Genomic DNA, 20762 nt, shown 5'->3' with positions numbered 1-20762 from the left:
CTAGCCTACCTTCGGTGTTCTGGATTTTTGTAAATCAATCGTTGGCTCTGATATCAAATTGAAGAACACTGTTTTATTAACTGTGGGCTTGTCGGCATCTTCACTATTTTTGGAAGACATGTCGATTGTTGACTCTTAAACTAGCCCTTGGGTTGTATCTACCTCAGTAGAATCTGCTTGCATTTTCCGACTGACATCTACCTAGACTTAGAGACTATTTATTCACTTCACAAATAGTCGATGCTAAATCCAGGCTCTAGACACTACAAAAGTAGAATCTATGTTTTACTCACATGGCTCAGTAGCTGCACTGATAGCTTGTACAGGGGCATATTCTAGGATATACCCATTCTCAACAAACGTGAAAATATGCAGAACTAAGAACTTACGGGCGTAATGCAAGAAGTACTTCTTTGCTGCAGTACACAAAAAAAAAAAACACAGAATTTGTCACTTATTCAGCTGCATATGTACATTTACTAACTCTTACTGTAGGAGACGGAAGATAAAGTTAGATGAAGTCATACTGCAAGTAAAAGCACGTGCCGATTGGCACAATACAGAGCACACTGATAGCGACATGTAGTTTACTTCAGAAACAGTATACACTTCTGAACCAATATCCTCTGTCAAATGGGAGAAAAATTGTCTAGTCTTTCAGTGTATTACAGTTAATAAGTACTTGTGTCATTACGTATGCGAGTAAGAGAGACGGGTTTAGTGGGGAGAGTGAGGTATGGGCCGGGGAGTGGAGTAGTTTGACTTGCAGTAGACTCAGAGGCATACGTTCATCGTACGAGCTTTACTTGTTTTCATAGTTGTGTTGCTATTTAATTTCAAGTATGCGACTGTTCTGCGCTCTCTTATGTCATCGTGAAGTGTGTTATGCGTCAACAGCTTCTGGCCGAATAAATAGCTCCGTTGGAGTGATATTCGGAAGGTATTTGTTTGTTACTAACACTACCACAGGAGGCTTTCTTCTAGTCACAGCAGATGTCGTTCAACAAGAAATTGAACGGTACAGGCGCAAAGAATTAACGGAGCGGATGAACAGATGCGATTGGTCGCGAGTGGGTAAAGTAATTACTTGTTAACTATCATTTACTCATTTGTTAGCATACAGTAAGAAGGGAAGGCAGAAGGTCTTCACATTTTTCCATCGAATCGCGAAATACGGCACGGCAGTGCTGTGTTAGTTGGTATAATACAGTTGTTACGAAGCCATACAGGTGCTGGTACCGTACCAGATGGTGTGCAGCATTTTATATGCGGGCTACCACATATATTTACAACTTACAACCGTAGGGCTAAAATGTGACTTCGTTTCTTAATGAGGCAACTATAGTTAAATTCTTTTACCTTGGCGGCTCGCGCATGCCCGCCCAGACGCTGGAGATTGCTGCGTTGCCAGTTGCACACGACGCACGCACCAATAGAAGCAGCGCCATAGTATAGCATAGTTCGGAAGCTTACATGTAGGGGGGAGCGCGCAGTTCATGAAATAAAGCCACCACGGCTGCATTAACCCTTTCGCTGCTACAAAGACGTGCTCCCTGCATTCCGCGCTGTGGGCGATTTTGTCACTGCACTGCTCGCCTGTGCAGACACATTGTGTTCCGACTGCTTTGACACTCTTTATCATTCGATTCCACAAAAACTATTTGGCTCAAAAATTAGATTTTTACCTATCTTCTTGACTGATACCTTCCCCCCATAAATGACTTAATTTTGTTTCGATGTTCAACACAGTTATTATGCAGCATTAAATATAGTAAACCTTTGCACGAAATTTTGAAGAGTTTGCAGAGGTAAAAGTCCATAGAGTATACTTTCTGTATGGTCGATTTTAGTTGCCACAATGTTGAGAATGAAATGTGGACAAGATACCTATATATTTCATTTAATTTAAGTACCACATAAGTGTCGTATGTAATATTGAGAAATATTCCACCTTTCGCGACTGTAACAAAAGTTTTACTTACACTGGGCACGTTTGGCTTTATTTTAAAGCACTTCAATCAATCAAAAGGTAGTAGACAAAATACATTGAACAAAACTGTGGACTTACAAAAACATTAGGACTTGAATATACCGTCTGTCAGTGAAGTGCTCAGAGCTATGTCAAATATAATTTTGTGTGTGGCACACACAAACAGCATTTATTTGCTAAAACACTGATGAGCCAACACAAACGTTGAATATTGCGCTAGCGCAGCACAAAACTACGAAAGGTGACTTGGCAATGGAGGACACAAAATACAGTCCTCTTATGATGCTTCAAAAGAGAGAAACGCGTCTGGTCTAAATAAGTCGCTTATTACAGTTGCAGAAGAGGTATATATTTCAATACCATTGGTAAAACTGCGACTGTGGAACAAAAACAAGAAATAGAACATGAATACCATTGTGTATGTGCCATACCTTTCACCGATGGAAGTGCTTTAAAATAAAGCCAAACGCGCCGTGTGTATATAAAACTTTTATTACAGTGGTGAAAGATGGAATATTTCTCAATATTACATACGACACCTATGTGGTACTTAAATTAAATGAGATATTGTTATAGAGTAAATATTATATGAAATTTAGGTATCTTGTCCACATTTCATTCTCAACATTGTGGCAACTAAAATCGACCATACGGAAAGTATACGCTATGGACTTTTACCTCTGCAAACTCTTCAAAATTTAGTGCAATGGTTTACTACATTTAATGCTGCACATCAAAACAAAATTAAGTCATTTATGGGGGGAAGGTATCGGGCAAGAAGACGTGTAAAAATCAAATTTTTTGGCCAAATAGTGTTTGTGAAATCGAATGATAAGTGTGTCAAAGCAGTGGGAACACCATATGTCTGCACAGGCTAGAAGTGCAGTGATGACAAAATCGCGCACAGCGCGGAATGCGGGGAGCATGTGTCTGCAGCAGCGAAAAAGTTAATGAAGAGGCAAAGCACTAGAAATTTCATTCAAACGAATAAAATTCGTGAAGTAAGGCACTCCAATATTTGTTTTTAAGTAAAGAAAATATTAAGCACCATGCAAGGTTTGAACTCTTAACCTTTCTCTTGGCAGCCCAACACCTTAACCGTTCTACTACCTCTGCTCATCAAACAGTGTAACTCCATAAGGCTTATAACCCTCACGCAACTACTTATAAACACTGTTGGTATGACTATGAATTACTCACGCTTCGTCGAAGTACAATAGGAAATAAACAATTACTGCTGTTCTTTATTGCGAAAAAGCAGTTCGTGAGATTGAAACAAACACCTTTCCTTGCTATCGCCTGAATTAGGAATCTTATTTCTTGTTTGGCTTAATTAATTAATAGAATATGAAGCAATTGGTATAAAGAATGCTGTTTCCAAACTTTCTGTAAAAGAAAGTCTGCTATCAAGACATTGCTTTTGTTCTATTACTTTATTTATGACTGAACGTTTCTAAAACTGAAGACACTCGTCCGTGCTCTGCACTGCTGTCGAGATCTGGCAACGTCGTTCTCTGTTCATTGGCTGACTGTGTTTTGTGACGTCAGATGCGCAGAACGAACCTAAACTCGGCCGCCAAGATATATGACGTGCACTTTAGTACTGTGAAAATCCCGGCCAACATGTACAGACTAAAGAATTCTCTGATGTAGTGGAACGTATCACTTAGGCTTTTATAGGTTTATTTTAATGAATTGTATCGAACTGACTTGGCAATTTATTGTAGTTGTTTGCCATTATATTACCAGAATACTTTCGGTTAATTTTAGCTGTCATCTTTCAGTATCAACCTACAGTTATGCTTCTGATCCTTTTTGACAACAAACTGACTATAACGTGGTGTGTTAATAATTACGACTTCATAAATGTGCAAATGACTTTAAGAATTCAATCTGATAGAGCATGAGAATAAGAGTGTCGGATTGCTTTTAAGTTTTGATTAGACGGTTTCACCACCGTCTACCAAATACAGTCGCGACACTCACTGCTGTGAAAATTGTTATTATCTGCTAGCTGGAAGGACACTGGGGCTTCTAGCGGCAAGAAAGCAGCAGTAAGATTAACGTTCGTTTTAAATTATTTTTTCCTTAATTAAAGAAACAGTTATTATATTTTTGTGTTTCACAAAATACTAAATTACTGAGACATGAATAATCGTGAAATAAATGTAAAAACAGCCGTATGTCACAGATTCAGTGACATAAGCTAGAACTTATTCGAGAAAAAATACTTTCGAATATGTAAATAATCCCCCCCACATGAACCATGGACCTTGCCGTTGGTGGGGAGGCTTGCGTGCCTCAGCGATACAGATACCTGTACCATAGGTGGAACCACAATGGAGGGGTATCTGTTGAGAGGCCAGACAAACGCGTGGTTCCTGAAGAGGGGCAGCAGCCTTTTCAGTAGTTGCAGGGGCAACAGTCTGGATGACTGACTGATCTGGCCTTGTAACATCAACCAAAACGGCCTTGCTGTGCTGCTACTGTGAACGGTTGAAAGCAAGGGAAAACTACAGCCGTAATTTTTCCCGAGGGCATGCAGCCTTACTGTATGGTTAATTATGATGGCGTCCGCTTGGGTAAAATATTCCGGAGGTATGAGTAGAATAGTTCCCCATTCGGATCTCTGGGCGGGGACTACTCAAGAGGACATCGTTATGAGGAGAAACAAAACTGGCGTTCTACGGATCAGAGCGTGGAATGTCAGATCCCTTAATCGGGCAGGTAGGTTAGAAAATTTAAAAAGGGAAATGGATAGGTTAAAGTTAGATATAGTGGGAATTAGTGAAGTTCGGTGGCAGGAGGAACAAGACTTTTGGTCAGGCGAATACAGGGTTATAAATACAAAGTCAAATAGGGGTAATGCAGGAGTAGGTTTAATAATGAATAAAAAAAATAGGAATGTGGGTAAGCTACTACAAACAGCATTGTAAACGCATTATTGTGGCCAAGGTGGACACGAAGCCCATGCCTACTACAGTAGTACAAGTTTATATGCCAACTAGCTCTGCAGATGACGAAGAAATTGAAGAAATGTATGATGAAATAAAAGAAATTATTCAGATAGTGAAGGGAGACGAAAATTTAATAGTCATGGGTGACTGGAATTCGGTAGTAGGAAAAGGGAGAGAAGGAAACGTAGTAGGTGAATATGGATTGGGGGTAAGAAATGAAAGAGAAAGCCGCCTGGTAGAATTTTGCACAGAGCACAACTTAATCATAGGTAACACTTGGTTGAAGAATCATAAAAGAAGGTTCTATACATGGAAGAAGCCTGGAGATACTGACAGATTTCAGATAGATTATATAACGGTACGACAGAGATTTAGGAACCAGGTTTTAAATTGTAAGACATTTCCAGGGGCAGATGTGGATTCTGACCACAATCTATTGGTTATGAACTGTAGATTAAAACTGAAGAAACTGCAAAAGGGTGGGAATTTAAGGAGATGGGATCTGGATAAACTGACTAAACAAGAGGTTGTACAGAGTTTCAGGGAGAGTGTAAGGGAACAAATGGCAGGAATGGGGGAAATAAATACAGTAGAAGAAGAATGGGTAGCTTTAAGGGATGAAGTAGTGAAGGCAGCAGAGGATCAAGTAGGTAAAAAGACGAGGGCTAGTAGAAATCCTTGGCTGACAGAAGAAATATTGAATTTAATTGATGAAAGGAGAAAATATAAAAATGCAGTAAATGAGGCAGGCAAAAAGGAATACAAACGTCTCAAAAATGAGATTGACAGAAAGTGCAAAATGGCCTAGCAGGGATGGCTAGAGGATAAATGTAAGGATGTAGAGGCTTATCTCACTAGGGGTAAGACAGATACTGCCTATAGGAAAATTAAAGAGACCTTTGGAGAAAAGAGAACCACTTGTATGAACATCAAGAGCTCAGATGGAAACCCAGTTCTAATCAAAGAAGGGAAATCAGAAAGGTGGAAGGAGTATATAGAGGGTCTATACAAGGGCGATGTACTTGAAACTGGAAGAGGATATAGATGAAGATGAAATGGGAGATATGATCCTGCGTGAAGAGTTTGACAGAGCACTGAAAGACCTGAGTCGAAACAAGGTCCCGGCAGTAGACAACATTCCATTAGAACTACTGACGGCCTTGGGAGAGTCAGTCCTGACAAAACTCTACCATCTGGTGAGCAAGATGTATGAGACAGGCGAAATACCCTCAGACTTCAAGAAGAATATAATAATTCCAATCCCAAAGAAAGCAGGTGTTGACATATGTGAAAATTACTGAACTATCATTTTAATAAGTCGCGGCTGCAAAATACTAACACGAATTCTTTACAGACGAATGGAAAAACTGGTAGAAGCCGACCTTGGGGAAGATCAGTTTGGATTCCGTAGAAATATTGGAACACGTGAGGCAATACTGACCCTACGGCTTATCTTAGGAGCTAGATTAAGGAAAGGCAAACCTACGTTTCTAGCATTTGTAGACTTAGAGAAAGCTTTTGATAATGTTGACTGGAATACTCTCTTTCAAATTCTGAAGGTGGCAGGGGTAAAATATAGGGAGCGAAAGGCTATTTACAATTTGTATAACGAAATGGCAGTTATAAAAGTTGAGGGGCATGAAAGGGAAGCAGTGGTTCGGAAGGGAATGAGACAGGGTTGTAGCCTCTCCCCAATGTTATTCAATCTGTATATTGAGCAAGCAATAAAGGAAACAAAAGAAAAATTCGGAGTAGGTATTAAAATCCATGGAGAAGAAATAAAATCTTTGAGTTTGGCCGATGACATTGTAATTCTGTCAGAGACAGCAAAGGACTTGGAAGAGCAGTTGAAAGGAATGGATAGTGTCTTGAAAGGAGGATATAAGATGAACATCAACAAAAGCAAAACGAGGATAATGGAATGTAGTCGAATTAAGTCGGGTGATGTTGAGGATATTAGATTAGGAAATTTGACACTTAAAGTAGTAAAGGAGGTTTGGTATTTGGGGAGAAAAATAACTGACGATGGTCGAAGTAGAGAGGATATAAAATGTAGACTGGCAATGGGAAGGAAAGCATTTCTGAAGAAGAGAAATTTGTTAACATCGAGTATTGATTTAAGTGTCAGGAAGTCGTTTCTGAAAGTACAGGGTGATTCAAAAAGAATACCACAACTTTAAAAATGTGTATTTAATGAAAGAAACATAATATAACCTTCTGTTATACATCATTACAAAGAGTATTTAAAAAGGTTTTTTTTTCACTCGAAAACAAGTTCAGAGATGTTCAATATGGCCCCCTCCAGACACACGAGCAATATCAACCCGATACTCCAGCTCGTTCCACACTCTCTGTAGCATATCAGGCGTAACAGTTTGGATAGCTGCTGTTATTTCTCGTTTCAAATCATCAATGGTGGCTGGGAGAGGTGGCCGAAACACCCTATCCTTAACATACCCCCATAAGTAAAAATCGCAGGGGATAAGATCAGGGCTTCTTGTAGGCCAGTGATGAAGTGCTCTGTCACGGGCTGCCTGGCGGCCGATCCATCGCCTCGGGTAGTTGACGTTCAGGTAGTTACGGACGGATAAGTGCCAATGTGGTGGCGCTCCATCCTGCTGAAATATGAATTGTGCTTCTTGTTCGAGCTGAGGGAACAGCCAATTCTCTAACATCTCCAGATACTGTAGTCCAGTTACAGTAGCACCTTCGAAGAAAAAGGGACCAAAAAGTTTATTGGCTGAAATGGCGAACAAATGTACAACTAAATGAAACTTTATAGCTCCCTTAATTCGCCGACAGATAGTGCTTAGCTCTGCCTTTTGACGTTGCAGTGTTTTAAATTCCTAAAGTTGTGGTATTCTTTTTGAATCATCCTGTATTTGTATGGAGTTTAGCCATGTATGGAAGTGGAACATGGACGATAAATAGTTTAGACAAGAAGAGAATAGAAGCTTTGGAGATGTGGTGCTACAGAAGAATGCTGAAGATTAGATGGGTACATCACATAACTAATGAGGAGGTGTTGAACAGGATTGGGGAGAAAAGAAGTTTGTTGCACAACTTGACTAAAAGAAGGGATCGGTTGGTAGGACATGTTCTGAGGCATCAAGGGATCACCAATTTAGTATTGGAGGGCAGCGTGGAGGGTAAAAATCGTAGAAGGAGACCAAGAGATGAATACACCAAGCAAATTCAGAAGGATGTAGGTTACCGTAGGTACTGGGAGATGAAGAAGCTTGCACGGCATAGAGTAGCATGGAGAGCTGCATCAAACCAGTCTCAGGACTGAAGACCACAACAACAACAACAATGTAAATAATTGCAACTTATACTGCTGAAATCAAGATGATATTAACACAGATCTCATCCACGAAATACATATTTTTCTGTTGTTTTCTGTTCTTATTTTTATATGCTCTTTCATTGGCATGTAACAGTTTTGATAGAGTTAGATTCCATATTCCGCGTTTTCTTACACTTCATTCGACTTTCCAGTCTACGAATATTTTCGTAAATGTAGCTACTTTTGCTTCAAAATCGAATGTGTGCAAGATTCTTGCAGTTCGTGATTCAGATGAAGCAAAAATAATGTACTCGGTTTCTTTTGCTTTTGGGAAACAATTTTATTGCTTTTCACGTTTTATTATCACGTCTGTGTGATTCTCAATTCAGATACGGTTGTGGTGGTTTATTTGATAAGTTAAATAATGTAGGGGCCTAGGTATTGTACTCCACACAAGTTTCCTACGTTCCACATTCACTAGTTTGACGGGAAATGTAGTAAACAAAACTTCACATTGCTGAGTAGCTATATCACGTCTTGAAGGGAAACGACATTTGTCAATAAATGTCTGTAGGTTACACGAGAATCGTAAATAAAATGTGAAATGCATCGTTTCATACCTCCCAGGGTCCTTAGGGAACTACAGAAAATGAAGGAAGACAAAAGAGATGTTACTTTTTAAGTATCACCGATTTTTATGGTACTACATACGCTCTCCATAGTAAAAACTACGGTAGAAATCAAAATAAACAATACCATTCGCACTCACCCGATATTGTATTCAGAAGTGTAGGTTGCTGCTCATTCTTTGAGCGCTGCTTTCGCAGACTACAATATAAATTAGCAGGAGTGTCGTGTTGTATGCGCTAGGCTGTGGTATTAGGCCGGTATTACACTGTCAAATTTCTTTGTCCAATATCTTTGTCCAATATCTTTGTCAAAGATTTTTGATAGTGTAATAGGGACTTTGTCAAATGTCGTCCAATATTTGATCAAATGTAGGGCCTCGCTGTATATTTGATCAAAGAAACCGCTTGTCTTCTGTTCACTGCAATGTGACATGTTACCACATGGAGCGCTAGCATCGCTGCAGCGTTCTGTCGTCTGTAGTGTTTTTATAACCATTGCCGGTAAATACAATTGGTGTGTGCTGACAACTACAAAATTAATAGAGATGTCTGAAGCTGATGAGGCGCTTTACAACGTGAGGCACCCTGAATACAAAAATAGATTAAGAAGATTGGAGACCTAACCTGACCTAACCTAACCCTCTCCTGTAGCAAGGAATCGGAGTGTTATAGTGAGCCTGTCTTCTGAAGATGTAGCAGTTCTTAAGTGAATATTGTGCTTTGTGATATGAGGATACACTTCATTGAGCACATACAGAAATGTATGCTCATCCATTCTTAAGTAATTGGTGTACGACTTGACGTCTTCCACTGTAAGCTCACGTAACAAGTTTTGTTGAATGCTTTTATCGTGTCGTCGTAAAATCCACGGCTTCACCCAGATTGGATTAGTTTTTCGTTCCATAGATCCGTGCTGAGGAGATCCTCGTGGATGTGGAACATGTCGACTTTTTTTAAGCTGAAATAACAATACTAATAGTATGAATAAATACAATACATCATTTGTTTCTATTAAAAATTTCGCCAATGGAGTAGAAGGAGTTGGCCAGTAGTAAGTCTTTCAGGCTCCTTTTAAACTGGTCTTTATTTCTAACTAAATTTTTTATGTTTCCTGGCAAATTATTGAAGATGAGTGTTCCTGAGTAGTGGACCCCTTTTTGAACTAAAGTAAGTGCTTTTAAGTTCTTGTGCAGATCATTTTTGTTCCTGGTATTGTATGTATGAACTGAGTTGTTTGTTGGAAAAAGAGATATATTATTTACGACAAATTTCATTAAGAAGTAAATAAACTGAGAGGCAGTAGTTAGTATACCCAGTTCTTTGAAGAGGTTTTATGCAGGAGGCCGTGAATTTACTCCACAAATAATACGTATTACACGCTTTTGGACCTTGAAAACTTTTGTTTGACTTCAAGATTTACCCCAAAATATTATCCCATATGACATTATGGAATGAAAGTATGCAAGCTTTTTCATTTTTATGTTGCCTATGTCTGCTAACACTCGAATTGCAAATACAGATTTGTTAAGGCATTTCTGCAGTTCTGTGGTGTGCTCCTCCCAACTGAATTTATTATCAAGTTGTAATCCCAGGACTTTTAAGACTGTCAACCTCGTATGTATGGTTCCATTTTTTCCCCCCACTTCTTTTCCGCATGTGCACACAATGCAATTGGAGTACGTAGAACTGCTGCAGTTAATAACAAGTTGTTATCAGCCATCTTGAACTTTGACGAAAAATTTGATGACAGTGTAATACCCCTTGTAGCACTACGTCAAAGATCTTTGTCAAATATATTGGACGGAATATTGGATCACATCTTTGATCAAATCTTTGACAAAGAAATTTGATAGTGTAATACCGGCCTTAGAAACGAGAGAATGTGCCTCAGAGGGTTTCGAAAGCACATGTTTGCTTTTGACAGCAAGCGCCTTACGACATCAATCTGTTTTTGTGCCACGCTTTCATTACGTGCCAGTTACGTTGTGCGATTGTCACGGTAGACTTGTCGGCACAGTGTCAAAGCTACACTTGATGACTTCACAGAATTACTGATTCCCGATTTCCAGTAAAGCCTTGACGCCATCGTGGAGGAAGATTATCAGTGAATGGACACTTGAAAAATCAAAATAACCACCAGTACATTCAGAGAAATACATCTTTTGTACAATTGTCTTAGTTCAGTTACTGAGCTAGTTTCATATTTCATGGATCATTTTGCACAATAAATCAAAATGATATGGAGTAATTTTTCATTTGCATCGCAAATTAATTTGTACATCCTGAACATTTCTAAGTTTATTTTATTTTATTTATTTTTAGTGTGTACTGATATGAATTAGTTGATTGTAGTAATAGTAGTAGTTTGTAGCCATCAGCTTTAACACATTACAAAAACAGAAATCTTCTAAGGAAGAGAAGGAGCTGTCAAGAAGAAACTTTCTCAGTTTGTTTTCAATTGTCTATCAGACATTTAATATCGCTATGTAAGTGATTGATAATTTTTGTTGCAGCATTGTGTACTCTTTTTGTGCTAAAGACAACCTTAATGTGTAGTAATGAATATAATTTTTCTTCTTGCATTGTAATTATGCACATAATCGTTCTTTTTTTAATTGTAGTGGATTATTTACAACAAACTTGTAGAGGGCATCAATATACTGTAAAACAGTAATCAGACTGCCCAACTCCGGAAACAGATTTCTACATGATCATCAACACTGAGCACAAGGTCTCACTCTTACAGCACATTTGTGAGCAACGAAGACTTTCTTTACCCCAGAACATTATTTCATATGATATTCTTGAATAAAAACATGAAAAATATGTCAGTTTAGTGATTTCCCTCTCCCCAAGAACTGCAGTCATTCTAAGTAGAAATGTGACTGAACTAGGCTGTTTTAGGAGATCCAGAATGTCCTTTTTCCAGTTTAAATTCTCATCAGTGTGGATATAAAAGGAATTTTCCGTTTATTACTTCCTCATCATGTATTACATCTATCATTGGTATAGTACCAATAGATGTACAGAACTAAATATGTTGGGCCTTTTTAAAATTGAAGGTGAGATCATTCATAGAAAACGAGTCAATGACACTTTTAGGAACTATGTTTACCATATATTCTGTATCTGCATGTAGGGTTGGATTGATTACAATATCAGTGGTCATGAGCAAAAAGAACTAATTCTGGTTGTATATTGGATGGAAGATGGTTTATGTGTGTGAGGAACAGTAATGCACCTAATATCGAGCCTTGAGGAACCGTATACATGATTTCTCCCCAGTCAGAATTATGTTCCTTTCCTATATTGGTTGAATTACAAATACAATTTCCTGCATTTTGTGGTTAGATATGACACTATCCCTTGTTTGGCTATACCATCAATCCCATAAATCTTCAACTTATCTAGGAGAAAACCGGGTTGCAGACAAGTTGCAGAAAATATCAGCCTGCGCTATTTTATTATTTAATACCTGTAAAATCTTCTGAAATCCAAACGGTGACTTGTTGTGGATATTATTGTTGCTAAGGTCAGATACTATTCTAGAATATACCATCTTTTAAAAAAATTTGGAAAATGATGTCAGCAGTGAAACAGGTTGGTAGTTATTGACATCTCTTTTATCACCTTTCTTAAAGAGAGTGTTAACAGTGGCATACTTCAGTCTCTCTGGAAAAATGGCTTGAGTTCATGATGTAGTACATATTTCAGCCTGGTCAGGCTTGAGAATGAAGTCTTTTGCAATGGCACTGATTTGTAAAGTTCTCTGTTTTATTGTCACGTGAATTCGGGATAAAATCTCCAGCTTTCGACGATAGCCTGCATCGTCATTGTCAGGAGCAACTGACTGTCTTCACCGCTGCTTATATAGCCCATACATGAGCTGTATAAGGCCACCACAGCACCAGTGAAGACAGTCAGTTGCTCCTGACGATGACGATGGAGGCTATTGTCGAAAGCTCGAGATTTTATTCCGAACTAACAAGGCAAGAAAGACCGGTCTTACTATACTAAAGCAAATCCATAGTATGAGCTTTCATTTTTGAGAGAATGTATAGTTTTCTTAATTTCAGAACTAGAAGTTGATGATACTTTAATATAATTTCCGATATTTGGCATGTTTCTTGATTTTTTAATACTCATTACTATGAAGAAGTTATGAATAATACTCATTGACACTGAAATACAAAAAGACAATGTATGTACATAGTTGCACAAATACTTTACTAGAGCCATGACAGTAATTTCTGTTGAGTCTATACCATCAATAATGAAGAACCAACTGCTATGTTATTTCGAAGACAAGCACCTCTTCTTGGATAACCGACATGGAAGTAGAAGAGGAAAATCTAAATTTACTCCAATGCTTGCTGTAATGACAAAAATAATGGAAGCATTTGAAGAAAAGAACTGCAAGGCTTTAATTCTTTGTGATCTAAGCAAAGCATCGTACAATAGTGTTGTAAAAATTAAAATCTTATGGTATAAAGTGTGTCATTTTTCAGACACTGTCATCTTACGTAAGAGGTAGTTGGTGTAGTGTATGCATCAAGGGAGTGATGCTTCGTGAAATGGCATTTGAATATGGTGTACCACAGGGCTCTATAGTCGGCCATCTACTATTTTTAATAATTGTCAATAACGTAAGTTGTGATGGTCATGCTCTTCTTTGTAAAGGATGCAAAATTTTGTTTGAACTAGACAAAACAAATAAAATGAAACCAAATAAAGATAAAAACCAGAATATATTCTGCAGCCTAGGTGACTGTGGACCCCTAGCAAACGTTAATAGTGTTAAACGCCTGGGAATCACAATTGATAGTAAGCTGACACCGACCAAAGACACTGCATATATGTATTCTATGCTCTGAAGAATAATTTGTCGCCTTAAGAAACCCAAATGTGTGATAACAGGTCAGTATTTGATCACAATATGTTATGCACTGTTCGACCACCACATCTCATATGGATTGCTACTGTGGGGACACTCTACTGGAAGTAAAAATATTCTGCTCCTACAAAAGACAGCTGTGAGAATAATATCTTCCAGCAAGAAATTTGACCATTGTAGACCCATTTTCAAAGAGTTGGCGATAATGATAATATTTAGCCAGTATGTTTTCAACTCTGTTGTCTATATAAAAGAAAATCAAAGATCTTTTTGCAAGAGGCAAGACTTTCAGAACTACACCACATGAAATAATGCCAACACTGATATCCTAAGTTGTCACCAAACTAAGACACAGTTTTTCAGATCAGTCCTGAAGCTGTTCAGCGTAGATTAGTGTCGAGGTCCGGTGTGCCGGTCAACCTGTGGACGGTTTTTAAGGTGGTTTTCCATCTGCATCGGCGAATCGAGGATGGTTCCCCTTATTCTGCCTCAGTTAAGGTTGGCGATTGCTGTGCAAACACGGTCTCCATGTACACGTGTACCATAATTACTTTACCACACAAACATTGGGGTTACACTCGTCTGGAATGACCTGGGGGCCGAACTGCACAATAACCCTGGTTTCGGTGTGGGGCGGCGGTAGGGTGAGTGGACTGCTGTATCTTATTGTGGTGTTGTGTTCCACTGAGGGCTATGGCGGGGACGAAGCCTCTCCATCGTTTCTACGTCCCCAGTTCTATACATACATACATACATACATATGTAACCAAATTGTTAACCTCTTGGTAACAAGACTCTAAACCATTATGTGTTCTTACTATCTTCATGCCTCCGCATGAATGTTTCTCACTCAGTTTAATGAAATTTCTCAAACATTTTACTATGTCTGATTTATACCTATTGAGGTAAGTACAGCGTTCTCCACTGAATATAGTTGTCTTTCAAGATCGAGAAATATTTTGCACCACCCATGGAGTCTTCTTGCATTTTATCACAGAAATCTGCATGTAAAAGTTCACCGATTTGTTTTGATTTTGCATCACTGGATGGAAATGGCAGCTTATACATTTTACCAATAAAGCAGTGGTCACACTGAAACTTCTGATCGTGAAAATTTATGTTGGCGCTTGACAAAACTTGTTAAACTTGCATGATATTCTGATGTGCCGTCTTCTTGTGCCACAAAGAAAGACGGTCACAAGCACCAAAATTTACGCAACACTCACGATTTGACACAACCTGAAATTTCATTTTAAATAGTTTGTCTTATTTCTCTTCCACAGCAACAACACTGGCATCTTTTGGAAATTTACATATTCTATTGTCAGACTGATGTGTCACATCTTTATCAAGGGGTACGCATGCTGATGTGCTCCTGCTTCCATTTCTTTCCATTGTAGGCCAGAATATTAATGTCTCTAGATCCAAGAGCAGGAACGTATTTTCTATCACCAATGCAAACAGGTCTTGCCCCCTGAAATTCTGTACAGTTAGTGAATCAAGAATATTTACTGGATATTTGATCAGTTTCTCCTGAATCCATATAACATGCTTCTCAAGTTGTATCTGAATCAGTTACACTGAACAGTCCTTCTTCAATGAGAGCATCTCCAATGGGTGAAGACTGGTTTGCAGTTGTGGATTTTCGTTTTTTGCGTTCACAGATCCAACGCCCTGTCTTCTGACAATAGTGACAAGCAGCTGATTTTGCAAAATGCTTGTGGTTTATACCGCCACTTTTATGAGAACTATTGCTTGCTGCGTATGCCTCGTCACTTATGTTCATTCTGTCTTCCTCAGTGGAAAGTCTGGAGATCAGATTGATAAGTGTTCGTTCACTTGCCTGCTGAGTTCCCATGCACTGATAAAGTATTTGTATGCTACCGGCAGAGTCATCAGAATTTTCGTAACAACCATTTGCTTGGTATCTGCTCACCCAGAATCTGCAAGCGACGTGCAAGATCTTCAATTCTAGCAATATGTATCAATTATCATCGGTTGGTTACTTTTCAAAAATGTATCACTGTTACAGTAACATGTGAACACTGGTTCTGGATTTTTGTTCGTAAATACACACTAGCTTGTTCCACAATTGTTTCGACGTGTTGCAGTTTATAATATACAGCATAGTTTTTTCTTCAGCTGACGTGACAATAATTTGTTGAATTGTTGTGTCAAACTTTGTCCAGGCAGCAACCAACTGGCTTGCGGATGCTTCTTCGGGCAGTTACTATGAATCGTCGACAACAGTCCAAGCATTGTCTAATTTCAACTCTACACGTAATTTAAACTTCCAGGCAGTCCACTTTCCGACATCTTCGATTTTATTTATGCGGACGACTTCACTTTCCATCTTGGGGTTAATTTACATTTCTTTTCGCACCTGGCCTGAAAACTAACCTAACGTGGCAAGATTGCATTTGAATTATAGTTTTGAGTCCAATATGAATTTTCACAAAAATGTTATTTGTTTTGCGTTCCTGGGCCCATAATCTGTTGGAACTGATTCTTTCGTGATTAACAAATAATAAATCGAACATGATTAACTTGGATTTTATTTTGCAACACGCAATCACTCAACACATTGTAAGAAGACTAAATGCTTGTTACAGGAAAAACGAAGATACTGGCCTGCAAAGAAACCACAGACAGGGAAGTGTTATGAAAAACAAATAAAATAAACGTAGTAATCCAGAACATATGTAACAAATAAATTTGTCCTTTTTACTCATTACAATAATAATCTGCACACCACTGTGAAGTGAATAACGTACGGCCCTATGTACTATGATAGTAATTAAGAGTTCCTTTACATACAGGGTGTAAACGGCGTAAGCTGCGAAAATTATGCAGAAGGTACAGTCGTGCTCAAAAGTATCCGAACGACCTGAATTGCATTTCGTCTGATTCGAATGCAACCCACATAGCGCAGCTGTCTAGCAGGTACTCTAATCACCCCTCGGTACAGTCGTATGACTATTGAAAATGGTTCCAACAAGTCACCACTAGAAAACACTGCTCTGTAACGCGATGACTCAAGATGTAAAGTAATACTAAGGTACTACAAATATCAAGGAGCATCTTATCACACATAAGACGGTTCTTCCGGCTTGTAAGTTCACATTTATTACAATAAATGACATACATGAAATGTTACCACTCTCATTATTACGTCAGAAAGGTAATTCGCGTAGTAAGTTCGTCGTATTCATGATTTCCTCTTCAAAATAACATACCGTACTTATTATTTAACACAAAATGACATTAAAAATTTAAGTTATTCACGAGAAGCTAGTTGAGAATATCTATGAACTTCAAATGACACGACGAACAGTATCATTCTGCATATGGATTCAAATCCAGGACATGCAGACTAAGCAAAGACTTCGTGACTGACAGAAACTAACAGGCATTCCTGATTAGGCATACAGAGAGTGATATACCTCGATTTTAGACAGTATCAGTTAGCAAATATCAACTTTAAATTACATAACGTAAACATTGTTAACGGACGCGAATTCCTATCCAGCGTCTATTGTCCTTATTAACGAACTACGAGAGATGTTAAACATTGCTTCTTCACAAGTAATTTACTTGAAATGCCGTGAGATAAAGCTTTGTGTTGGACAGGGATTCGAATCCAGAACCTAATTGGATTGTCATCGAAGCACAATCAACTGCGACATATCGGATTTTCTCGGCAGTAGCTAAATGTTTTAACTGAAATGACGAGACGAAACATTAATTTTTTCTTTCCCAGGACTCCAACCTGGCACCTATCGCTGTTATATTCTAGAGAAAACGAACGTTAAAAATGGGTTTGTTACACCAGCAGCGACATGTGATCATGTTTAAACTAGAAATAATATGAGGAAGAGTTCAGTGCTGACTGGGAATCGAGCCCCACACATATCGTTGTTGACTGCACACAAAGAGACATCAGCTACCGAATTTTTCTCCACAAGCAGCTCGGAATAACATCCTTGAATTTACAATGATTTCGCAAACAGTTCTGTGTCTCACTGGGACTCAGTAACGTCAGATACCGTTAGTGTTGACAACGAATGAAAATACATTAAAAATCAAAATTATTACCCACCAGCAGATAGGTGTTCTCATGCTAGAGGTTGATAATACATAATGAAAGCTTTAGTGCTGGGCCAGAATTCAAACCATTTCACGCGCAATATGTGGAGATGTTGAGGAATCTGCAGTTTTGAACAAACAACAAATCGCAGTCGAGCTGTATTGTCACGAAGGGATCAAATTCCGCATCAAGGGCGGTCTGAGTTGCATTCCCAGATCAGAACCAATATTATCGACATACAGAAGTTCAAATAAAAGATGGAATAAGTGTCCTATGACCCTACATAGCGTTTGTTTCGTCTCTAGAAATAAATAACTAGTACAAGAAAGGTTACTGTTGATAGAGTTTCTACGTGTCGCGACTTCTGACTTTATTGTGGTTCAACCTAACGTCTACTTGGTAGCGAAGGAATATCATGTTTAACACGAATGTCAGACCACAATGCCATTATACCTTCTTCACTTTGCGTAGCCAGAAGAGAACAGAATCTTTCTCTCCTTATCAAAAATCATGAGCAGAAGTTGGAATCGAACCCTGACCCTAAGCATATGAACCTAGCATCAATCCAAGAGACCACCAAAATACTCTTCTCCGTTACTCCTTTTTCTACCATAACAATGTTGCGCCACACTGGATGAGAATTCTGACACACAGACTTCCTGTAGTGGTTTGCAGCATGTTCAGTACATTCATTTACTTGGTTGACCGAATCGCCATGAACTAGCTTCCTCGGCTACCCAGTGCATACATTCGACTCTATTTTGTAATCACCGAAATAAAATCACGTAACTTACACCTACACAGAACTGCCAACAGTGTAGGATGCAGAAATTTAAACAGGAAGTGTTCCTTTCGACTTGAGCTACTCTATTGCGCTATCTGTTTGTTAAAAACGTCGTGCAGTGCAAAAGAAAAGCTGTAACTGTCTGTCTCTCAGAAGTCTAGATCCGGCCATATGCATTATCTCACAGTACTGTGCAATGCGCAAGTTCTGGAAGAATTGTTGTTTAGTTCTCGAGGTGTAGCTCTGTGTCAGCTAGTAGCGTAACGGCAAGCGTCGCGTACTGTTGGTAAGACGTCGCGTGTTTGGGCACATTCACTGCTACATTTTTAAAACTCCATACTGCTGTCTGCTGAAGTTATCGATCTAATGTAACCTTGAACATAATGCCCTTCACTTCTCAACCCAAAATAGTCGCATGTGGAAAAAGGGCTAACTTCTGCGACGTTTTGTTCTTTTCAGGTTTAATAGATGGCCAGCTGCAGATGCATCTCGAAACTTTTGTATTGTGTATGGGGAGAGCGCATCATGCCAAAATACGTCAGAAAAGTATTTTCTACATCAGCTGTCGTGTGGCAGTGGCATTTAATTCTTCATAAAACCTTGTTTGACAGCTTTAACTCAGAACAAGTTGTCTACGTGCATGTAATCAATAAACTGCATGTGCATTGTCAGACTGTTATAGATAGCATCAGAGAATTCGCATACATCGTTGATTATTAATTTCTCTCTCATGTTAATTAATGTTTTAACAACACTAAAAGAAACCGTACGAAAATTGTGTACTGTATTATAAGAAATGAAATAAAACTACCCACGATAACCTTACGACGAGAGTCTGTTTCAATAAAACTGAGTATCTGTACACAAGCGTGCCTCTATCGGCACGAATTAGTAAAATACTAATCACTTAGATTTCGATTGGGTCTGTGTTTGATTGGTATGCTGTGTCATACTCAAGTGGTATGCAAATGTGCCATTTCATAAATAAAGTTATGTATTCCTAGAAACCCAAAATTTGTTTGTCAGCTGCGGAAAGAGGCGCTACCTGTTGTGCAGAATTGTAAGTTTTTCACCATTGCACTATGAGCAATGTAACAGCAGCAGAGAGGGCTGCTTTACGCTCTCTCAAAGTTGATCCCAGTATTGTTATTTTACCTGCTGACAAGGGCAGTGCCACCGTTGTTTCAAATAAACATGATTATGTACAAAAGATGCAACGTTTACTATCTGATTCAGCGTATCGCAGAATCGATGCTGACCCCACGAAAAGTGTTGAGAGAAAGACCAACAGCCTCCTGAAGAAAAGTGGTTTGTCGCAGGACACAATCAAGAGGCTTAACACCTATAGTGCCGTTCCCCCTAGGTTATATGGCCTTCCAAAGGTTCATAAGAAAGGGGTTCCTTTCCGTCCTATAGTGAATAACATCGGCGCTCCGACATATCGTGTATCCAAGCATCTTGCTTCTCTGCTGAGTCCACAAGTAGGACGGTGTGAACATCATATCAGGAACTCAGCTGATTTTTTACGTCGTTTGGAGGGACTGAGGCTGAATGACTCTGATATTTTAGTGAGTTTCGAAATGGTCTCTCTCTTCACTCGTGTTCCTCTGTCTGATTCGTTGCGGTTAATTGAAGCCAGGTTTGGTGCTGATTTAACTAATCTCTTTAGGCATGTGTTGACATCCACTTACTTTTTATTTAATGACCAGTATTACGAGCAGACAGATGGAGTTGCGATGGGTAGTCCGTTGTCTCCTGTGATCGCAAATTTATTTATGGAAGACTTCGAGGAACGTGCATTGGAGTCGGCGCCCTTAAAACCCGCCTGTTTATTTAGATACGTTGACGATACCTTCGTTGTTTGGCCTCAGGGTAGGGAGAATTTGAATGTCTTTCTAGAACATCTGAACTCGATCCACCCGAACATTCGTTTTACGATGGAGATGGAAGAGGATGGTTGCCTTCCCTTTCTCGACGTGTTGGTTAGGAGGAAGGATGATGGATCATTGGGACATGCAGTCTACAGGAAACGTACTCACACCGACTTGTACTTACAAGCTAATAGTTGTCACCATTCGGCTCAGCGTGAAGGGGTACTTCGTACCTTGGTACACAGGGCACATGTCGTTTCTGAC

This window comes from Schistocerca serialis, chromosome 1 (assembly GCF_023864345.2).
Source record: "Schistocerca serialis cubense isolate TAMUIC-IGC-003099 chromosome 1, iqSchSeri2.2, whole genome shotgun sequence".
Lineage (NCBI taxonomy): Eukaryota > Metazoa > Arthropoda > Insecta > Orthoptera > Acrididae > Schistocerca > Schistocerca serialis.
This window is presented reverse-complemented; position numbering follows the sequence as displayed.